Consider the following 13,543-nt stretch of genomic DNA (forward strand, 5'->3'; position numbering starts at 1 on the left):
CTGGATGACTCAGGTGTGTGTATGTCTAAATAACATTGACTGCTTTTTATTTAGCATAATGCAAAGTTCTTTGTAAATAAACAAATGGAGCACTTTAAAAGTGGCGGTCAATGTTTATATAAAAATATTGTAGATATCATTTACAAGCACAGATTCAATAGCTCAGAGTAGAACTACCAACTAGATAGTTTTACAACTCTCAACTAGATAGTTGTAGGTTTCAGTTTTGGCTTGGGATGGGTGCCAGTCTATCCATACTGAAGAGTTGTGTGATACAAAACGAAACAGTTTGTCTATGAATCACACACATACACACACATCATCTGCTTTGAACATTTAGATCGCTGCAAGTATCCCAGACATCAGGTCCGGTTGTTTTGTTTGATAGTACATCAATCCTTTTCAGTTTATTCAATGTAAAATCTAATAATTTGGGAAAAGTTTTTATGCGTCAAGTTTGTTATACTTTTTAGATCAGAAAGCCAAATCTTCAGACAGCCTGATCTGGAAGCACCAGACCAGACATCAGAGTGAACAACAACAACATTTTATGCCTGCTCTCAATGCAGTTCAATAGATACAGATACACACACAAGCTATAAAAAAAAAAAAACGCTAAAAAATGGAATTACTATTCATAAGAATGAAATGTTAATCCACTCTTTCTTCCTTCTAATTATATATTCGAATCTTTGATATGACAGGGCTGCAGGAGACAATGTTTACCTTTCAACTAATAATTACTTTCTAGATGAGCCAACCAATACCCAAGTCCCAGCACCATTCCATTATAATAAAAACTATATGTCCAGCCTATCACACCATCAAACCCCAATTTACCTTTCGTAGAGCTAACTGAGAAAGCTTCGCCCTGAACCTAGAAAATAACATTATCACTATCCTTGCTGTCTCAAGTGGATATGAATCTTTTCAATCTTCTGTATGGCAGTGTGCGAAGAATAATATCTCAAGAAGGAGTTGCAAAGTGAACTACATTTCAGGTCTCGATGACTTCAGTAAGGTGATCTACAAGCAGTGCATTGCAGACTATTACCATGATCCCCTTTTTTGCACACATGCTTGAATTCAGCAAATCACTTGAGTTCACTAAGCCACGTTAAGAGAGGTCGTCAGTAACATTGAAATGACTCATATGCTGTTAATCAACTACAGCAAAGAATGGCTAAGGTAACTCCTAATCAAGTTGTCAATTAACTGCTGTTGAACGGTATGCGAGTGAATAAGGAATGTGGATGCCTGAAGCAGATGAAGATTGAAATGAAGATCATGGAACAATCAGATGACATTTTCCTACAATTTACTTTAGAGGAATTTAAAGATGCCATAAAACATCTTAAACTAGACAAGATTTAGATGACATCAGTACCTAGATGATACAGCACTTTGGCCCAAGAACACTTGAGTGGGTTTTGAAGCTCTATAACAGCTGTGTCCTATTCAATCTTTATGAACGGTTCATGCATGTGAGGATGACTGCCCCAACTAGGGAGTCCCATCTAACTCAGATTCATCTATGCAGAATATGCCTTGCAACTCAATCAAATGACTTCAAAGTTATCGAAGATCAATTGATACAAGTGCTCACACAGTTATATTACAACAAGTGGCATCTCAACCCAAATGCAGGTAAAAGTTATTCTATCTTAAGAATCATCTAGCCCAAAGGATGCTCAACATCACCTGGGAAGGTTAAGGCCTGGAAAATACCCTATATCCAACTTGTCTCGACTTATGACACGCGACAGGACATGGTCATACAGGACCCACATGTCACACTGACTACCATCCCACAAGAGCTTTGCCACCATCACAGGCCTCAGACAAACAACATCAACATCCTTCTGCCTGCATTGTTGGAATGAATCTGTCAAAGACAACAGCAACAAGGCTATTCCGGCAGGCTCTGAACTCCTTCCTGGAAAGAGTGGGTAACATTCGACCAGGCCCAAGCGATGCTTGCCAAAACACAAGGCAACCTGCACAAATGGGGCTATGTACTGGATGCTCAGTGCTCTTGTGGCGGCGATGTGCAGACTATTGCACATATCCTCATAGAATGTCCCCTGAGTGAGGTGTGCTCTGATGCAGATCAGTGGGATACCTCGGACACTGCTCAACAATAGATACTGAGATGAAACGAAACACTATAATGAATTTCTAATTGACAGCTTAAAGGCTTCAAAATTATTTGTAAATTTTCAAATGTCATAAGCAAATACAAGGCAATTAATTAAAAATGGCTGACATGCTTACCTTACCATGAGAATTCAACTTCAAACTCATTTTGTAGGCTTTCAAACCGATGCATAGACAATAATTTACAAGCAAAAGTTAAACCATATAGTTCATTTATGCTCTTAAATCCTATCTCATCATATCAAAGAACCTACATATTCATCTGTCTTCAAAGGACTAAGGATTTTGTTTATCAGTTTTGTAATTAGTTACAGAGGAAACTCCAGAGCAAAAAAAAAAAAAAAAAAATTTTCATTTTAAAAAGAATTGGAAGAATTGTAAATAAATCCTATAAATTGATCCCATTTAATAGAATTATTTAAAAGATAAAATGAAGGTTCAAGATGTTATTCAAGTTATCTTATTTGTCAAAATGTCAATACCTTCTTCCCAACATGGACTCAAAAGATACATTCACAATATATAAAGTTGTAGATTGCATCTATTTATTTGTTTCACAAAATCTTCCTAGTAAAAAGGAATTCATTGTTTGAAAAAATCGAAAATTTAATGGTTAGAAAGAGCAAACAAGTGTGGAATTATTTTTAATAAATATTGATATTTATTAAAAATAAAATTGATTTTTTTTTTTTTTAATTTTCCAATAGTAAAATATTCATCTTCAGGAAATTGGACAGTTTGTTCTTTTGTTTTTCTTCTTCCTCTTATATACCATGGTGTTTTAGAAATAGAGTCCCTTAATCCTATACATTCTGAAATGCGGGGTACTTAAGTATACTTCATTTTGATCAAAGTAGGTACAATATCATAATGTCTTCATTTGCACTTGACATCCATAAAAAGATCTGGTTTTGACTATTTTATTTATAACTTTAAAATTATAGAAATTTAGAAATAATAAAATGTAAATAAAGATTCACTCAGGAATGTCGAAAGCTCGAAGTGCCTTGATGGCTTAAAGAACAAATCTATCCCAATTAATAAGACATCTTTCCCACCCAATCAATACTGAGTACATCTTTCAGTCATACCCCAAATTGATTATAAAAATTAATAAAAAAAAGTAGGGACTTTTAAACACTCTTTATTTAATGAACGAAGGTAGATTGTTCTTATTCTGTCAGTAATGATCAGATAAAAGTGTTAACATGTGATTTGTAATCAACATCACCCGCAGCAAGGATGGAATCTACAAGCTCTGGAAAACTTAAAACAAACAAGCCAAAAACTATATGGTCCTCTGACTGATGCCTTTATCATGTTTTTGAATAAACGGTAATGAAGCAACCAAGGTATTGCGCTTCTGTAGAGTCAAATACTATGTTTCCAGATGTATATCCATGTGGCCTTGCTTTGGGGTAATTTTCAACAAAATATAATGGGCAGAAAAGAGTATTTTTTTTTTTTTATTACATTTTCACCCCAAACAAGGCATATTGCCACTTTGGTGTAGGGGGCTACTATCAGGGGTAACATCTACTGGGGTACTATGTGGAGATTTGGGCAGCAAGATGTCTGTTCACGTTACGCTTGAACTTCTGCACATAGGTACAGTTGGGGAAGCAGGGACCTGGAATGGAATTCCAAAATCTAGCGGTTCTGGGGAAGAAACTACTGGAGTAGAAAGATCTTTTACATCTAGGGATCTCTACTGTGTGGGGGTGAGATTTAGCTGTCTGTCGGGTTTGTCGAGGGTGTTTAATGTCGTGGGGGCACAAGTGCTTGCAGTTCGTCAGAGCATTCTCCATTAAAATACTTGTAGAACAGGCAGAGGGATGCAACATTTTGATGGGACAGAGGCTGAAGCTTAGATGCCAGTTCAGGGCCTATCAGATTGGCGACTCTTTTGAACCTTGTCCAGGAGGGAGAGACTAGTAGCAGATGCACCAGCCCAAATATGACAGCAATACTCCATACATGGGCGAATGGTGGCCTTATAGAGATACAGGATACTTTTTGGTGTTTCTAGCACGGTAGAGAGAGCCTACCTTCTTTGCAGCAGCCCTGGCAATGCTTTCAATGTAATTGTTCCAACTTATGTTTCCTGTGAACGTTAGGCCAAGGAGTTTGAAAGATGTACTCTCAGATAAAGTGTCGTTGGCCATTGCTATTGGTGTCCAAATAAAAGTGGTATTTTTGGCCATTTTGACCACTTTTGAACCCCTGGGGATGCAACCAAAATTATTATCAAAAATCCAAGAATGTTACATTTTCTCCCTTGGGTAGTTGTAAAAATTTCATAAAAATGTAATGAGTAATTGAGAATTTTGGAAACAAACAGATGAGGGTGAATTCTAAGGTCCAAATTCAACTAAGTCAGTTGACTAATTATTAAACAATGTTTTTTTAACTATCACTCCATTGTATGAATTTTAAGAGCCTTAAATTTAATCTTATCTGGATCATCAAATTTAGTTTAACACCTGTTTTACATGCTGGCATGTGTTTAACAACTCTTATAAATTGACGCCTAAACTAACCTATCTTAATCCTCACGTTTTTCTTGGACTTCTCATACCTCAATTATTTCACATCTAATCAAAGAACTCTCATCCATTCTTTCAATGAAGTCTCCTATTTTGTACATTAGATCTAAGCTTGTTTCTTATTACACATCCATTGTAGCATTCCCATCATTAATCTCGATGCAACTCATATCCTCAACCTTCAGATGCATAGTTATTATGCATTCCAAAGTTTAAAAACATGCACCTGAAACAAGTCACGGTTAGTTGACTGAAACCTCATGAATATAGATACCAAAATGAGAATAGTAGTCCAATCCTCATTCTAAAAAATCAGAAACATAAAAATATGGTTTTATAGGCTGGGCAAAAAAGGGCATTGGCATTTGGATTATTCAGATTACTGGAATCATCTTCAGTGTTATTCTCACAACATTGCAGTTAATATAACCGTTTCAGGTGTATCTTGTAGAGACGATACTAAGGATACAATTGCAAATTACAAATGATTTTTACCCAGTCATGGCCAATGGAACAAGAGCATGTGGAGTAAATAATGGATTGTGTTTGAAATTTTGTTCAGATTTTCAAGTTTGACAAGATACACCCAAAAAAAGTCAGAGGTTGCATCGTCTGAAACATTATGAGAATAAAGATGAGAACAGTAGTTTGAATAATCCAAATTATGTAAAATGTTTTTGACTCCTAATGGGGGTATGAGACGAATGGATTCGTCAATCATTTGTGCTAAACAACCAATGAAAACGTTTCAAAATTATTATAAAAATTGTTGAATTTTGAATTCAATCAGTTCGCCGTTAACTACGCCACAGACTGCATTTGATTCTTGGCCGCCATCTTGGTTACTGGTCTGAACTACGCTGCCATCTTTGTTCAACACAATGTCTCAAAACATAACAGGTTATGCGGCCAGCCATCGTCTTTTCTTTGAAGAATCGGAATCTAAATTCGAATTGTGGAAGGTAAAATTTCTGGGATATCTAAGGATTCGAAAACTACACAAAGTGATACAATCTCCAACAGAGAATCCAAACGACCCCGAATTTCTCGAAAAGATCGTGACTGTTTTTGCAGAACTGATTCAATGCTTAGACAATAGAAGTCTGTCTGATTATAAGAGACGCATTGGATGATGGACGGAAAGCATTGAACATATTAAGAGAACATTATTTATCAAAAGGGAAACCGAAAATTATCTCACTATATACAGAACTAACATCTGAAATGTAACGAGGATGAAACGATTACTGACTACGTTATAAGGGCAGAAACAACCGCCAATACCTTAAAACTCTCAGGTGAAATAATAAGCGATAGCTTGTTGATATCAATGACCCTCAAGGGACTTCCAGCCGATTTTAAACCATTTACAACTGTTATAACTCAGAAAGACAAACCCATAAATTTCAGCGAATTTAAAGTGGCATTGCGCAGTTACGAAGAGACTAATCGTATGCTTGTGGACAATAATAACTCCAGCAATATTATGAAGTTCAAAAATGCTTCTCGAAAGCAGACACCACCAAATTACGCACCTCACCGCAACATGTTCTCCAAAAGTAATTTTACCAAGAAAAAGAATAAAATTATCTGCTATAATTGTGGACGACCCAACTACAAAAGTTTCCAATGTCGATATAAACGCTCTAAAATGGACTCCATAAAAAATGTTGAGAACTTTGAGGAAGAACATACATTTCTATTCACATGTAACTTTGACAATACCACAAACGTTAAAAATCTCCTCGTAGACTGTGGTGCTACAGCACACGTTATCACCAAGGAATCTGATTTTATTAATTTTGATTCAAACTTTAATCCACAAAGTCATTTTGTCGAACTTGCCAACGGTAGTCAAAGAAATGATATAGTCTTGAAAAGCGGCGATGCTAAAATATCCCTAAAAAAATAATAAAGGCTAAATCTGTAACTGTATTCTAAAAAATGCTCTGTTCATACCTACATTTAAACATGACATATTTTCCGTGCAGGCTGCAATTAAACAAGGCGCAAATATAAAATTTGGCCAAAATAAGTCAAAATTGATACACCCCAATGGAACTGTATTTGATATTAAAGAAAATGGCCGATTATATTATTTAAAAAGTATGGTTCCCTCAAAAACTGCCTGTCATGACTTGGAAACCTGGCATAAAATTCTAGGACACTGCAATACAGCTGATATTAAAAAATTACCAAATGTAGTCGAAGGCATGAAAATAATACCTTCAGACAATCTCCCAAATTGTGATGTGTGTGCACAGGGGAAAATGACAAAATATATAAGCCAGACAAAAAAGCTAGGAAAATTCTGTCACTTGTGCATTGTGACTTAGCATGTCCGATAAGCCCGATGGAGAGAAATAATCTAAGGTACGTTTTGAACTTTATTGATGATTTTTCCAGTTTAATTATAGTTTATTTTCTAAAAAAAAAAAAATCCGACACTATTCTCGCCACTAAGAAATATTTAGCTGATATTGCCCCGTACGGTTCAGTAAAATGTATTCGCTCAGACAATGGGACTTAATTTACTAGTAAAGACTTTGAACTTTTATTGATTAACCACCGTATTAAACATGAGAAATCAGCGCCATATCCCCGCTTCCAAAATGGCACCGCTGAAATGGCATGGCGAACCCTTTTTGAGATGACATGATGCCTACTTATCGAATCAAAATTAGCGCATACTTTATGGACGTACGCTTTAATGGCAGCAGCATATATCAGAAATAGATCGTTCAATAAGAGGCTAGGAAAAACGCCGTATGAAGCGTTTTGCGGTGTAAAACCTAAAATGAACAGAATGCATCTATTTGGTTCTGATTGTTTTGCATTTATAGAAAACACCAGTAAACTAAATACTAAAACCGAAAAAGGTATTTTTGCAGGATACGATAAAAACAGTTCGGCATATTTAATCTACTTTCCAACCAAAAATGCCATAAAAAGGTTTAGATGTGTAAAATTCAATGATACATTAAATTTTAAAAATGGCGATTCAGTGGATGAAAAACATGAAATATTACCTAGCATCTTAATCGATCACAATGAAAATATTAATAACGACAACAATTACAGTAGAACTTCTGACGAAAATATTAACCAGACACGTCGATACCCAATAAGGGAGGGAAAAAGGCCAGACTTCTTACAAATTGAAAAGATACAAGATTAGGCCGTGGATTACTGTTACTCGTTGAACAGCGCACGGGAAAGTTATAATGAGGCGATTAATTCAGAAAATCATCAAAAATGGGAACAAGCTATGATATCTGAATTGTAAGCTTTATCTGAAAATAACACATACGAAATAATGGCAAAACCAACAGATAAAAATATAATTTCTCCACGCTGGGTTTTTTCAAAAAAAAAAAAAAAAAAAAAAAAAAAAAAAAAAATCACAGCTTCTGGCAGTGAAACTTTTAAAGCAAGATTTGTTGCGAAAGGTTTTTCACAAATTTCTGGAGTGGAACATTTTGCAACATTTTCACCAACGACAAATTTAACAACAATTAGAATTTTATTACAACTTGCCACTGAATACAATTTAAAAATACATCAAATGGATGTAAAAAAATGCTTATTTAAATGCTCCGATTGACTGTGAAATCTGCATTTACCCTCCAGAGGGATTTAAAATGAAAAATAAAAATTGGGTGTGGAAATTAAATAAATCGTTATATGGACTAAAACAAAGTGCACACAATTAGAATTTAACACTTCATAATTATTTAATAGAACAGGAATTCAAGCAATGTCCCGTAGACGCATGCATGTATACCAAAAATGTAGGTAATAAATTGTTGATTTTGGTTTTTTGGGTTGACGATTTATTACTCGCCTCAAACTGTGACAACACTTTAAAAGATGTTAAAAATGAATTAAATAAATTTAAAATGGCCGATCTTGGACGCTGTCATGGTTCCTCGGTATAAAATTTACCTGTGAAAATGAAACTATAACTATGAACCAATCACGATACATTGAAAAAATTCTGCTCAAGTTCGGAATGCAAGAAATTAAGCCACGTTCAACTCCCGTCGAAATGGACATAAAAATATAGGGACCGAAACAAAATCCATAGATAATCAAATATACAGGGAAATGGTAGGGAGCCTCATCTACTTGATGACCGCCACTAGGCCTGACATATGTTACATTGTAACAAAGCTATCTCAAAACTTATCGAACCCGACAATTAAAGACCTTAATCGTGCAAAACAAATCCTTTTTTACCTAAAAGGAACCAAGGAACAATCTTTAATATTTAAAAAGTCTACATATCCTCTAAATTTAGAAGGATTTTCAGATTCAGATTGAGGTAACTCATGAATTCTCATGAACATTAGCTCCCTAAATCAATCCTGTGCAATGCAAACTCTTCTACTAGTATATATATATATATATATATTTTTTTTTTTTTAATTGGAATCCATTGAGATGAGTATTATTTATTGTGGACTATTATCCTCATCTTTTTATTAGTTGCTGTTTCACGACGTTTCAGCCAACTATTCGTCTGGCCTTCGTCAGGTGGTAACTGCGGCGAGATAGGAACTTCGAATCTCCTAACTGTATTCTCGGCAATTACTGCCATCCATAGTTGTTGCTGTCTCACCATGATTTGGCCAAGTAAGCCTCTGGCTAGCTTTGGGTAGGATTGAAACCGCTATCTTCAAAGAATTCGAAACTGGAACCGTAGACATTCAACGTCTATCCACTGTGCCATGGGCCCCGAAGGGCAATCAAGATTTTTTTTTTTTTTTTTGGTCTTATAAATCCACGTTTATTATCTGATCTTCCATGGTTGGGTCCGTACTGAATAGTATTTATATATATATTTTTTTTAATTGGAATTCATTATTGAGATGAGTATTATTTATTAGTTTATTTATTGCGGACTATTATCCTCATCTTTTTATTAGTTGTTGTTTCACAAAGTTTCAGTAACTATTCCTCTGGCCTTTGTCATCTTTTTTAGTTGTTGTTTCACGTTTCCCACGGTTACCATCTGGTGAAGGCCAGAAGAATAGTTGGCCGAAACGTTGTGAAATAACAACTAATAAAAAGGTGAGGATAATAGTCTGCAATAAATAATCTTCCACTAGTATATTGTTTTTTCTTTTTTATTGCCTTAATAACGGACCCCCTCCCCCCATGTTGGGGTGATTGTAAACTCTAGCATGGGGTAAGTTCCGCAAAGCATTGCCAGTCGTGACACATGAAACCATCCTTCTTACATCCAGGGAAAGGTATATAGCAATATAATGCTGTAGGAGGTGAGTGCAAAGCCTCCAGCAGTCCTGATTTGCCGGTCTTCAGCATAATGACAAAGCAATGATGGATATGTAATGTCAGGTCAGATTAAACCTGGCATATCAGCTCTGATACCCTATTAGCAAGGCTGAATATATCAAAACTTAGTAAACTCCCGATGATCAGTCACATTGAAAGGAGTGATCTCTTGGATATAAAATGCAGAAATCTTGAAGTGGACGGCAAAATAAAAACCAAAAAAACTTGGATGAATGCAAACCATCAACAAGGATCTTAAAGAGTGGAATTTCAACAGAATTGATTCTCAAGACAGCCAAGCTTGGAGAGAGATTCCAGAAAATGTCAGACTTCTAACCAATGGTAAAATGAATGACAATATCCTCATTTTAACTAGCGAGATCCAACGGAAATTATGTAGCGCTTTCTGCATCGATCCGTATAATTTACTGTTATAAATAATATTTCTTTTGAAATAATAAGCATGTGTCAGGATCAATACTTTGAAAAATAATTTTATTTAAAAATAATTATGATTATCAGCTAAATATTCTTGAATATAAATAAAACGTCTCTTCTTCATTTAAAATTTAGCAATTTGTTTTCATTCTTCTTAGTGAAAAAAATAATTGTCAGCTAAATATTCCTAAAAATAAATAAAACTAATGCCAATTTTTGTAATCTATTTACAATTCTACTATGGAACAATGGAATCTGATTTGGGAACAATTCACTGTAAAATAAAGTTGAAATTGTTTCCATCAGCAAAATCAAATTAATCATCAGTCACTATCTGTGCTGCTGATCAATATTTTTAATGTGTGTGAAAGGTGATAAATACGAAATGTCTTAGTACATTATTTATATAAGATTTTATGTTCACATATTTCATCAACTTTAAGTATTGCAGATTATTTGACAATTATACATCAGTGCATCAAAGGGGAGCACGTAGGGGTACACATTGAAACTGTTTTTGCATCTAAACGTTTAATTATTCAATAGAACACAATCAAAATTATGAAAATAATTAGTTTCACAACAAAAATATATTTTGCACAAGAATTATAAAATATATCTTACAAGTATTTTATAAAAAGCTGTGCATTTTATACCTAGTTATTTGACACCCACCCCCACCCCGCAACAAGGTCAGGGTTAGACTCAAGGTCGGTTTTTTTTTAATGCAGACAAAATCCAGTTTCCCAAAAGAGGGCATTCTAGAGATCGAGAAAAAAAAAAAAACTTTAAACCGCGCCTCGGTCTAGAAGGATTTCTCCCTCACTGATAGAACAGAGATGAAGTGCAATATCAGAACATATACTACACTTCGCTCTTCTCAAATAAAAAAAAGAAAAAAAAAAGAGTTATCTTGCATTCATAGTAGTTTGTTTGTTTACCTGCTCCAACTGTAACAAAGTTTGACACAAGAGGAGTCACCACCCCCGCCCTGAGCTTACACTGAGCAGACCTGTCAGCATTCCCCATGAAGGATTTACTGCCGGGGAGTATGTTATTCTTGGATCAAACAGAACCATTTCCGTCTGCTATAGATTATTAAATAAGGTTGTTTATGTTAAAAAAAAAATTTAAATTAAAAGACAATTTGAAATTAATATTTTCATTTTTATAAAATAATTGATTTTTAATTTGTATTGTTAGATTAATATTATCGTCTCGATTATGAGATTAACGTTTCAGTAAATCTAACCATCATTATCCGGCTAAAACGTAGTGAATAAACAACTATGATGAGAATAGTAGTCCGAATAACAAAAAATTGTCAATTTTCAACTGAAAATAAATTTAAGAATTCCGAAACTTTTTTTTTTTTTTTTGAAGAAAAAGAAAAAAAAATTGTAATTAAAAAAGAAAACGAAATTAATTAGATCTTAAATAACCTATTTAATTAATAAAAGAAAAGACATCGAAAGTTCTTTCTTTCGGGCAACAGAATTGGAAATTCATTACTCTTAGAGAGACGGCTACTTCAAGTTACACACCCATTTGTGTTCGTAATTATCAAAATAAAAGCAGACTTTTTTTTTTTTTAAATATACATATTTATTAAAATGGTTAATGAAACTAATTAGAATGTTTACTAAAAAGACTATCATCTACTTTAAAATTAAATAGTAGTCGTCGATAGAAATCTCGAAGACGACAACGAAAAAACCTGTGGGACGGGCCAAGTTGAGACTTATGATGACGGTCGGAGAAGAAAGAAAGGCGATAACAATCGTTGCCGACGAAGTAATATTTACTTTATTTTTTACATTTACGGTTCTTTTTTAACGTGTATTTACCTTTCTAAATCTTTAAAATTTTATTTTGATTAAGTTACTAAATACAGCAATCAGAGTACGAAGCGCAGACTGAAAATAATAATTCAACTTTTTTTTTTTGTTCAGCAGAAAATTTCGGTTGTATTTCATATATTATGAAATATTCAAAATCGGACAGAAAATACTCGTTGAAATTTATTTAAAAAACTACGATCAGAAAGATTTTAGATATATATATAAATGTTCTTTTTAATAATTTTCTTTTGATTATAAACGATTAAAAAGATAATTATTAAAAATAATATATAATAGAGATCGTGTCAGGAGAGGGGGAGGGGGACGCTGTTAGAAAAATTTTTTAATACTTTTTTTTTTTTTTTTTACAGCTGGTTTATATTTATTACATATTTAGCGAAGTTTTAAATTCAAGGGTTTATTTTTTTCATAATTATGTCATCTTTTCAAAAAAAAAAAATCGTTATTAAATTTGTTTTAAAACTACATTGCTATTCAAATAATAATAATAATAATAATAATAATAATAATGTAATAAAATAAAAATATTTTATTTAATATCACCCCCCCCCCCACAATTTTTTTAAAAATAGGTTTTAAATTGGAATCTATTGCCCTTAAATAATTGTATTTTGAAGTATTTTATTTTAATTCTAACATTAAAGTTAGAAAAACAAAATATTAAGGCCTTAAAACGATCGATTATTTAATTTAATCTTTATGAATATTTTCACTTTATCACTGTATTTTAACTTAAATGCAATGCAACTTTTAAAAAATACAAATAGAATAATCGTATATTTGGAAAATAGAATGTGGGGTGGTGGTGGTGGGGTGCTGAAAACATACACACCTCAATAAATGTCAAACACATATATATATATATATACATATATTTACATATCTATCTATTGTGTATTTTTAGAAAAAGAGACATGTCTTAAAAGCAAAATATTAGTTTACCGAGAATTAATTTTGGTCTTTTGATCACTTGTTTTATACATTTTTATATATTTTATTGGATTTTATATATGATATAAGAAATTTTTTAGCGATCAAGAATTTTTATTTATAATTTTGCATCTGCTGCAAAACTCAGTCCAGTAAAAGATTAGTTACATATCAAACAACAACAACAAGAAAAATATATGTACACAGAAACTAAAATATATAATTTGTCAAAGTCGACTGAAAATTGAAAAAGCAACTACAGGGTTAATGTGACCACAAAATGGGGGCTCAGTTTTGGCAACGTATTCAATT

At 33.5% G+C, this 13,543-nt stretch overlaps 1 protein-coding gene across 4 annotated transcripts in view; it reads right to left on the reverse strand.

Annotated features, from left to right (window-relative positions):
• Positions 1 to 13,543, reverse strand: part of LOC145247443 (WW domain-containing adapter protein with coiled-coil-like) — a 220,044-nt gene that overhangs the window by 205,238 nt on the left and 1,263 nt on the right. The window lies entirely within an intron of this gene.

The sequence above is a fragment of the Euprymna scolopes genome, chromosome 25, assembly GCF_053919585.1.
Source record: "Euprymna scolopes isolate OS-2025 chromosome 25, ASM5391958v1, whole genome shotgun sequence".
NCBI lineage: Eukaryota > Metazoa > Mollusca > Cephalopoda > Sepiida > Sepiolidae > Euprymna > Euprymna scolopes.